The sequence below is a fragment of the Sinocyclocheilus grahami genome, unplaced genomic scaffold (genome assembly GCF_001515645.1).
Source record: "Sinocyclocheilus grahami isolate Dianchi unplaced genomic scaffold, SAMN03320097.WGS_v1.1 scaffold1412.1, whole genome shotgun sequence".
NCBI lineage: Eukaryota > Metazoa > Chordata > Actinopteri > Cypriniformes > Cyprinidae > Sinocyclocheilus > Sinocyclocheilus grahami.
In genome coordinates, this window is record NW_015506591.1 from 56,303 (window position 1) to 65,314 (window position 9,012).

Here is a 9,012-nt window from a genome sequence, read left to right on the forward strand (position 1 = left end):
CTTCGTGCTCTTTCTGAGTGGTTTAAAACCCCTGTTCTGCCTTGGGCAACACTCCTCCTATGTATCCTCTGGATACCTACTTTAACAGGGTGTTGCTACTACGCATCTGTTGAGACAGTTCCTTCAGCACGTACAAAGAGAAATGTGCGGTAGCCCCTGTGTGACAGGTCAAGACTAGTATGATTCTAGGCTCTTGGTCGTATTCCCTTAAAGGAATCTATTCCTGATTCCAAGCCTTGAGCTCTACCCCGGGCCCAGGAGTCTGGCCCTAACAGGTAAGTATTTTATGCTATTGTCGCACCGATAGTGACGTCATGGCTGTCGCCGGCCTACGAGTTGGTGTTTTTTCACTGTATGCGTCAGACACGGGTCACGACGAGGCGTTCCCCATAGCGACCCCTAGATGACGCAGTGTCATAAGTAACCTGAGACGTTAGTCTAACGCAGCACACGTAGCAGTTTTTTTTATTTTATTTTTTTATAAATAAAAAATATAATAATAATCAGACAGAATAGAGATCGTTAGAGTTATTATTATTTTTGTAATAAATAAAAAGAAAATAAGTAGATAGAACAAAAATAGAATATAGAGTGCTAGTGTTAGAGGGTAAAGTAAAAAAATAGGTATAATAGAAAGAGAACAGACAGTGCTAGTGTTAGAGTGTCAAGTTATCATTATTTGTTTTAATAAATAAAAAGAAAAAGTAGATAATAGAAAAATAATAGAGAACGCTAGTGTTAGAGGGTCAAGTTTTCCATTTTATTTTTATTTTTTTATTACTTAAGCATTTTTTATAATAAATAAAAGCAAACAAGTAGATAGGATAGAAATAGAATACAGAGTGTTAGTGGGTTAAGGTTTTTTTTTTTTTTTAAATTTCAAAGCAACCCGGATAATGAGTATCCAGATAGGCTACATAATGCATGTTAAGGGTAGGTGTAAATGGCAGCAAGATTTGCCATATGAATGTGGCTCTAATAACTTGAAGTACTTTTATTTTTATTTACAGGTGTTTGCAGGTTCTCTTGTTCCAATATTGAATTACAATGTTGCAATGCTCTCTCATTAGGATAATAATTCAGGAGCTCAGTAAAAAAATGGATTCCATTTAGGTTCATCTCTCTCTCTGCTTGGTGACTGAAATGTGTTTAACGATAGAGTAAAAGAGGGAGGCAGTCTCAATTCCCACCAGCACTGACCTCCATTCTGGATCAATCTGGAGCGATTACTCTTAAAACTCTCATTAAGAAATTAATTGGAGCTGCAGGACTTTTGAAATGGGAGAGGATGAGTGCAATGCCACCCAATTGATTTTACACACTCTTGGCTTTAGGGCCTTGGGGGCCGACTTCTGTTCCACACAATGGCTTTTTTGGAGTAGAGAGGTAGGAAAAAATACTGATTATGTGCCCTAATTGTCTACTTTTGCTTGAAATTATAGGTCGTATCAGATCAGCTCTGCTCATGCGCTCAGTATAATAGCTCTTATTCACTCTTAGAGTCTCCGACCTGACAATAAAATAGCGTGCAATAAGCACCCTTGATGTCTATAATAGATTTGATGGGGGCAAGAGCAAAATAGCAGTGCAAGGTGTATTAGTTTCTTGTTGAGAGAGCCCTGTTTATAGCTGGGCTAGATAAGGATGGTGCTTCACTAATGTGAGCTGGCAGACATGAGCTGTGCGGACGCGCACACTCATACTTAAACACATGAGTTTGCTTGCAGCCCCTTGGCAGTACGGTTTATTGATTGAGACAGATGCATTCTGTAGTTGAAGAACTCGCCCACAAATAAAAAGCGAATTCAAGACTGTAGAATTGTTAGCTCAAGACAATTTCACAGCGAGCTGATTGTCAGCGCAGCATTTGTTTTCCTATCTGTTGTAACAACTGTTGGACGCTGACAGGTATTGATACTCCCCTGCAGAAGGAGTAAAAGCGGGTGGGCAGTGTGCTGTGATATCGACTCTGCAGATTTCAAACTAACATGTGTGTGGTAGTTTTTATGAGGAGGTATTCTTTGATGTTCTGCCACTGACAAAATGGTGATCCATACTTCAGTAAGGCTGGTCTGGCTTACAGAAATTCCTAACCTTGATCGTTAAATAAAATCAGGTCTTCTTTCAGATCTGTGCCATTTAACTTGTCTTTGAAACTTTTTTAAATTGATAAATTGTTAAAAAAATAAAATAACAATGACTTAATCCGTGCTGAATAGGTGGTATGCTGTTTAGTGATTATAATTTTAAAAAGCCTGTTTTTTTATTTTAATGGTATAGTTGTAAATGGCATAATCTTTGAACAATTATGGGGGTGGGGGGTTAGGCAGGGGCCACTTGTGCTTATAGGGGGCACACTTTTAACATTTATCATCTACTTTCAGTATTATTCATTCAGTAATTTTTTTCACAATGTCATGTATCACTGCAATCTCTAGAAGTAAGCTATAACAATTTAAAGTCAAATCAATGTTTCATCATATTTAATTTATCTGACAGATAATTTTCTATTGTAGTGTCAGGGGCGTCATGTACTCATTATGAATATCTTACATTCGTATACACATCTACACTGTTGTGTGGGGGGTTGGGGGCATGTGACAGCTGCTTTCTGTGCATGTGCTTCAGATGTGTGCGCTCAGAAACATATCAGAAGTTTAAACTGATATGGCTTTAAAACACATAATTTCAGCGTGATAGACAGTATAATCAAAAGCAATCAGATGTTTTCTTTTGGCAGAGTGTGAGCTGTAAAGGCACAGCCCTATAGTCTGGCAAAGGGGGCGGGGAACAACAGCTCATTTGCATTTAAAGATGCATGCATAAAAACAGTGTTTCTGCTTCCACTCAAAGTAGTCCTTTTCAAAATGATAATAACTTATCTGTGGGGTATTTTGAGCTGAAACTTCACAGGCACATTCTGGGGACACCTGATACTTATATTACATCTAGTAAAAAGGGGAATAATAGGTCCCCTTTAATTAATGTCATATTTGAAAGTGCTAAACGGACTAATAAATATATATGTTACAATGCTTAATAAGAAAATTTAATTTCTTCATCTGAACAGATTTGGAGAAATGTATCATTACATCACTTGCTCACCAGTGGATCATCTGCAGTGCATGGGTGCCGTCAGAATAAGAGTACAAACAGCTGATACAAATTTCACAATAATCCACAAGTAATCCACACGACTCCAGCCCATCGATTAATATATTGTGAAGTGAAAAGCTGTGTGTTGTAATTAACAAATTCACCATTAAGATGTTTTTAAATTCAAACCATTGCTTCTGGCTAAAATACAAGTAATCTATCCATAATATTGTTTTCTCCAGTGAAAAAGTCATCTCGTCTGAATCAGGAGAGAAATATGCATAGATCAAGCACCCTTTACAAGCGAAAACAATCCAAAACAGTTCTGAGCAAATATATCAGTGGATTTTGATGTGAGAGGAAAACATGGGATGGACTGTTTCACTAGAGGAAGTGTACTGTATGTATGGATTATCGACTGGTGGTTTCATTTAAAATACCTTAATGATGGGTTGGTTTCTTGCAAACATGCCGTTTTTTGCTTCTCAGGACATTAATCGATGGACTGGAGTCGTGTGGATTACTTGTGGATTAATGTGTTTTTATCAGCTGTTTAGGCTCTCATTCTGACGGCACACCATTCACATCGGTGAGCAAGTGATGTCATGCTGAATTTCTCCAAATCTGTTCTGATGAAGAAACAAATACATCTACATCTCGTATGACCTGAGGGTGAGTAGATTTTCAAGCACATTTTAATTTTTGGGTCAACTATTCCTTTAACTGTAATTGTGATAGTTACACTGTAACTGTCAGGTCAACTTTCACATCACTCTATAGCCGTGAACAACTATGTTTATCAGTGTTCATTTCTAACTACTTCAGTACTGTAGTGATGTGCAATGACTGGTGGGTAAAGTTTCCTTCTCCACGTCATGTGATGGAACACACCTTGTGTGTTAAGGTCAATAGGTGTATTAATATATATTTGAAAAAATATATATTTTAGTTATTTTGATATTACAATTATTTGAAATATTTTGACCTTTTTTTCAGGTCAACTGAAGTATCACTAAGAAAAAGTCACAAAATGCATGGTATGAAAATACATTTTTGTGTAAAGTCAAGTGCATTATTATATTTTTCTCACAGTAATGATGATGCATAAGAAATGAGAAACGGATGTCACAGTGTGGAAATAGTTGTATATTGTACTTGTAATTTGGTACAGCAAGGGTACGAAAGATTGAGGTGCAGTTAACACAACATGACCCATAATTCAAAGACTCAACAAACACAAGAAACCAGTGTAAGTAAAGTGTAAACCTAAAAAAAAGCGTGTTGGCACAGTGGATACAGATGCATTCTCATCAGTTAGACGTCTCATCATTCCCAAAGCACTCACTAGTAAACCCGTGATCTGCTCAAACCAGGTCATAGTCGTGAATCTGCTGTTGTGGAAACAATTTCGGGATTTATTACCAATGATCTGCATTGACTTTTGCATGAACATTTTGTGATTGAAAAGAACTCTGCTTGCTTGATTTACTTAACAGACACAAATTACTCTGAAATGATTGATATATTGTTTTATCTTTGCATTCTAAAGTTTTTTTTCTCTCTCTCTCTTTGTTATTTGGGCTCATGTGATTGATGTTTGTTTTGAGGGAGTGATCTCCGAACTTTTTCATAGTTATTAAATAATTTTTTTGAGATTATTATTTATTTATTTTACTGTGTTACTGTATGCAGCAGGGGGCTTTAGAGCTATCTGAGAAATTTTTTTATTTAACAGTTATTTCTGTCTGGCGCCAGAATTTAAGTTAATTGTGGTTAAAATTGTACATCCGGGTGACGCCACCGTTACAATGTGTCATAATATTCATGATGAAATCTGAGAGTAGATTCAGTATTAATGTATGATATTTTTAAATATATATTATACAATATTAATATTACCAAAAGTATAATTGCCATTTCAATCAAACACCTGAAATATTAGTGCCTTAACACGCCATGTACTTTGCTTGATTACTTTTTAAAGTGGTGAAGATGAAAGCCATCCAAATGCTTATTAATTAAAGAGCTACAAGCCTTAATCAGTTTGAATTTAATCAAGTCTTCAAACCAGTACTCCACAGATAATGCAGGCATGTGAATCTTTTTGTTGCTGTTGACATCATGACCAGCTTTTCCCAAGAATAAGATCTCAAACAATTCCAAGCTCTGTGCAGCCAAGGGAGGTGGCATTTTGCAGAATGTCATATCGACATATCACACTCTTACATTAATCTTCCAGCTGTAGCAATATGTGTCTTGATGACAAATGTTTATATCCACATCAATCATCCTGTCCTCAGAAACTAAACCTTATACATCATAAGTTCTCAAATTCTTTAAAAACCATTCCCTAAAGTGAACCACTCTGGGGTGCATTTCCCAAAAGCAAGTTCCGTCATTACCAATAGTGTTCAATGGAACGAACCACCATAGTTAGCTAACAATGCTTTGGGAAACGCACCCCTGATCAATTAGACTCATCAGACTGTGAGAGGTGATGTTTGTGGATGACAGCAGGGGTCTTTCAGTTTGCCTGTGGTCTGCAGGAACATTGTGAGGGCTTCCTGTGGGTATAGATGCTGTGGATGTTTTTATCTGAAAAAAAAAAATCATTTATATACATCTTGAAGGAAAAGAACAAAACTCTTCACAAACTTTTTCAAAGTACATTCTTCGCAGTATTCTTGTTGTCAGGAGATATTTTTATTTATGTCTGTCTTCCTTGCAGATGTATAATAAAATGCTTTCTAAACTTAATTAGTGTTCTACTTGAGTTATTATTTAATCAGTAATAAAAACAATGCATATGTAATAAATTCAAAGACGTCAATTAATTGATTAGAGAGAACATGAAAAATGATCGTTCTTAGTCTTAGGACATAATTTTAGCTGACGCAGTATGATGAATGCGGCTTTAAAATGGTGAATTGCAGTCCGTGCCGGTGACTACTTAACATTCCTGCTCAAAGTGAACCACTCTGGGGTGCATTTCCCAAAAGCAAGTTCCGTCATTACCAATAGTGTTCAATGGAACGAACCACCATAGTTAGCTAACAATGCTTTGGGAGACGCACCCCTGATCAATTAGACTCATCAGACTGTGAGAGGTGATGTTTGTGGATGACAGCAGGGGTCTTTCAGTTTGCCTGTGGTCTGCAGGAACATTGTGAGGGCTTCCTGTGGGTATAGATGCTGTGGATGTTTTTATCTGAAAAAAAAAAATCATTTATATACATCTTGAAGGAAAAGAACAAAACTCTTCACAAACTTTTTCAAAGTACATTCTTCGCAGTATTCTTGTTGTCAGGAGATATTTTTATTTATGTCTGTCTTCCTTGCAGATGTATAATAAAATGCTTTCTAAACTTAATTAGTGTTCTACTTGAGTTATTATTTAATCAGTAATAAAAACAATGCATATGCAGCAATTCATGTGAAGTCCAAGCCAGTCTAGTAATTTTTATCAGCTTTATCACTGTGACTATCTCATTGTAATGATGGTATATGTACATGTTTTCATGTCTCTTGGTTCCTACCTTGTCATGTGATTCCCTGTTCCCTCATGTGTTCTTGCCATGTGCTCCCTTAATTAATAGGTGTGTTTGACTTCATGTGGCGCTGCACAGACCGATCGGCAGCTGACTTGAAGCAGTGCATGCCAGTTAAAAAATGTGTCCAACTTGAGCCAGTACTGACGCCACGTTACTGTGACGTATGGCATCAAAGTAGTAAAATCTGTGGTCACAATGTTTTTGTGTCACAAAGCACTGATAACAGTAGACCCACTTTATTGGTATTTAAATAGTATATGTTTATGTTGAACTTGATTCTTGAACAGATAACAAGTGTTCCCTTTCGATACTTCACTCGTACTGCGTCTTGCTAGACGCATATGGGAAAAAAGCCTTTTTTCTCCTGAACTGAAGCCTATTTCATTCACGCAGTGAAACTGCATGGCCATTGGTGCGTGCAGGGCTTTAAAAAAGACCCAATGGCGCGGCAGCAGAGCTGCACGAGCCTATGGCGACGAAGCCCGCCAAAGCCCGCCAGAATGGGCGGTGCATCTGGCTATATAAGCGGGCGCTCGCCAAAGGATTCTCAGATTGTTTCTCCTTCAGCGATGACTCTACGTCTCAAGCTGATCCGAAGCCGCTCGCCTTCGCAGCTGGAATCGGGACCTCTCAGCTTGGCTGACCTGCTTCTCCGCTTCTTCAGCGAAGCAGCAGTTCCGGTCCGGTTCCCCTGCCGCCATCCAGCGACTTCAAGAGCTTCTAAAAGAGCAGCAGCGTTGTTGCAAATGCCGTGCCGTTATTGAGGTTCCGATGACGGCCACACAGAGTGCGTATCCTGCTTGGGGAAATCCCATGCGGAAGCTGCGCTCACGGGAGCTAATTGCTCTCATTGCGAGAGTTTTAGTCTCGCCTTTCTCCGCTCAAGCATCCGACCGCTGTGATAGCGGGAAAAATAATCAAACACAAACATTTTCAAAAAGAAAGCAAACTTCCTCTTCCATCACTCGTACGTGTTCTGCCCCCATGCGGCCAGTCACCCGAGTTAATTCAACCCCTCGTCACGCGGGCCGAGGCTTGGCAGGCCAAACCCGGGGTGTCGGAATGGGTTATGGGGATAATAAAGCGAAGATATTCACTCCAATTCGCTCTGTGTGGTCCCCACCTCTGTGCAGAGCAAGGACGCCCATGTCCTGCTCTCAGAGGTGATGAATTTGCTGGCAAAAGGAGCTGTGGAAAGGGTTCCTACAGCCCAGAGCAAGTCAGGCCTTTACAGCCGTTACTTCCTCATCCCCAAAAGAGATGGTGGCCTCCGGCCCATCCTTGATCTCAGACACCTGAATCGCGCCCTCATAAGGAAGTCGTTCAGGATGATTACACTGAAACAGATCCTCGCGCAAATTCGCTTGAGAGACTGGTTCTTTTCCCTGGACCTGAAGGATGCATACTTTCACATCCAGATAGCCCCTCGTCACAGGCCATTCTTGAGATTCGCCCGTACGTGTTCTGCCCCCATGCGGCCAGTCACCCGAGTTAATTCAACCCCTCGTCACGCGGGCCAAGGCTTGGCAGGCCAAACCCGGGGGGTCGGAATGGGTTATGGGGATAATAAAGCGAAGATATTCACTCCAATTCGCTCTGTGTGGTCCCCACCTCTGTGCAGAGCAAGGACGCCCATGTCCTGCTCTCAGAGGTGATGAATTTGCTGGCAAAAGGAGCTGTGGAAAGGGTTCCTACAGCCCAGAGCAAGTCAGGCCTTTACAGCCGTTACTTCCTCATCCCCAAAAGAGATGGTGGCCTCCGGCCCATCCTTGATCTCAGACACCTGAATCGCGCCCTCATAAGGAAGTCGTTCAGGATGATTACACTGAAACAGATCCTCGCGCAAATTCGCTTGAGAGACTGGTTCTTTTCCCTGGACCTGAAGGATGCATACTTTCACATCCAGATAGCCCCTCGTCACAGGCCATTCTTGAGATTCGCCTTCGAGGGTGTTGCTTATCAATTTACGGTCCTTCCCTTCGGGCTGTCCCTGGCCCCCCGCACTTTGACTCCCTCTGAGACAGATGGGAGTCCGTATTATCAATTACCTCGACGACTGGCTCGTCCTGGCCCAGTCGGAGGCAGAACTAATATCTCACAGAGCCCTCCTCCTCAGCCACCTGGAGTGCCTGGGACTCAGGGTCAATTTTGCCAAGAGCTCATTGCTTCCCAGCCAACGAATCTCATTCCTGTGAACAATCTTCGACTCAGCTCAAATGAAAGCTGTAGTCACGCTAGAATGAGCTCTGGCCATACGGAGGCTGTGACCTCCTTCAAGATCGGTACCACTCGCCCTCTCAAAGCGTTTCAAAGAATGCTGGGCATCATGGCAGCAGCATCTCCAGTGTTACAGTTGGGTCTGCTG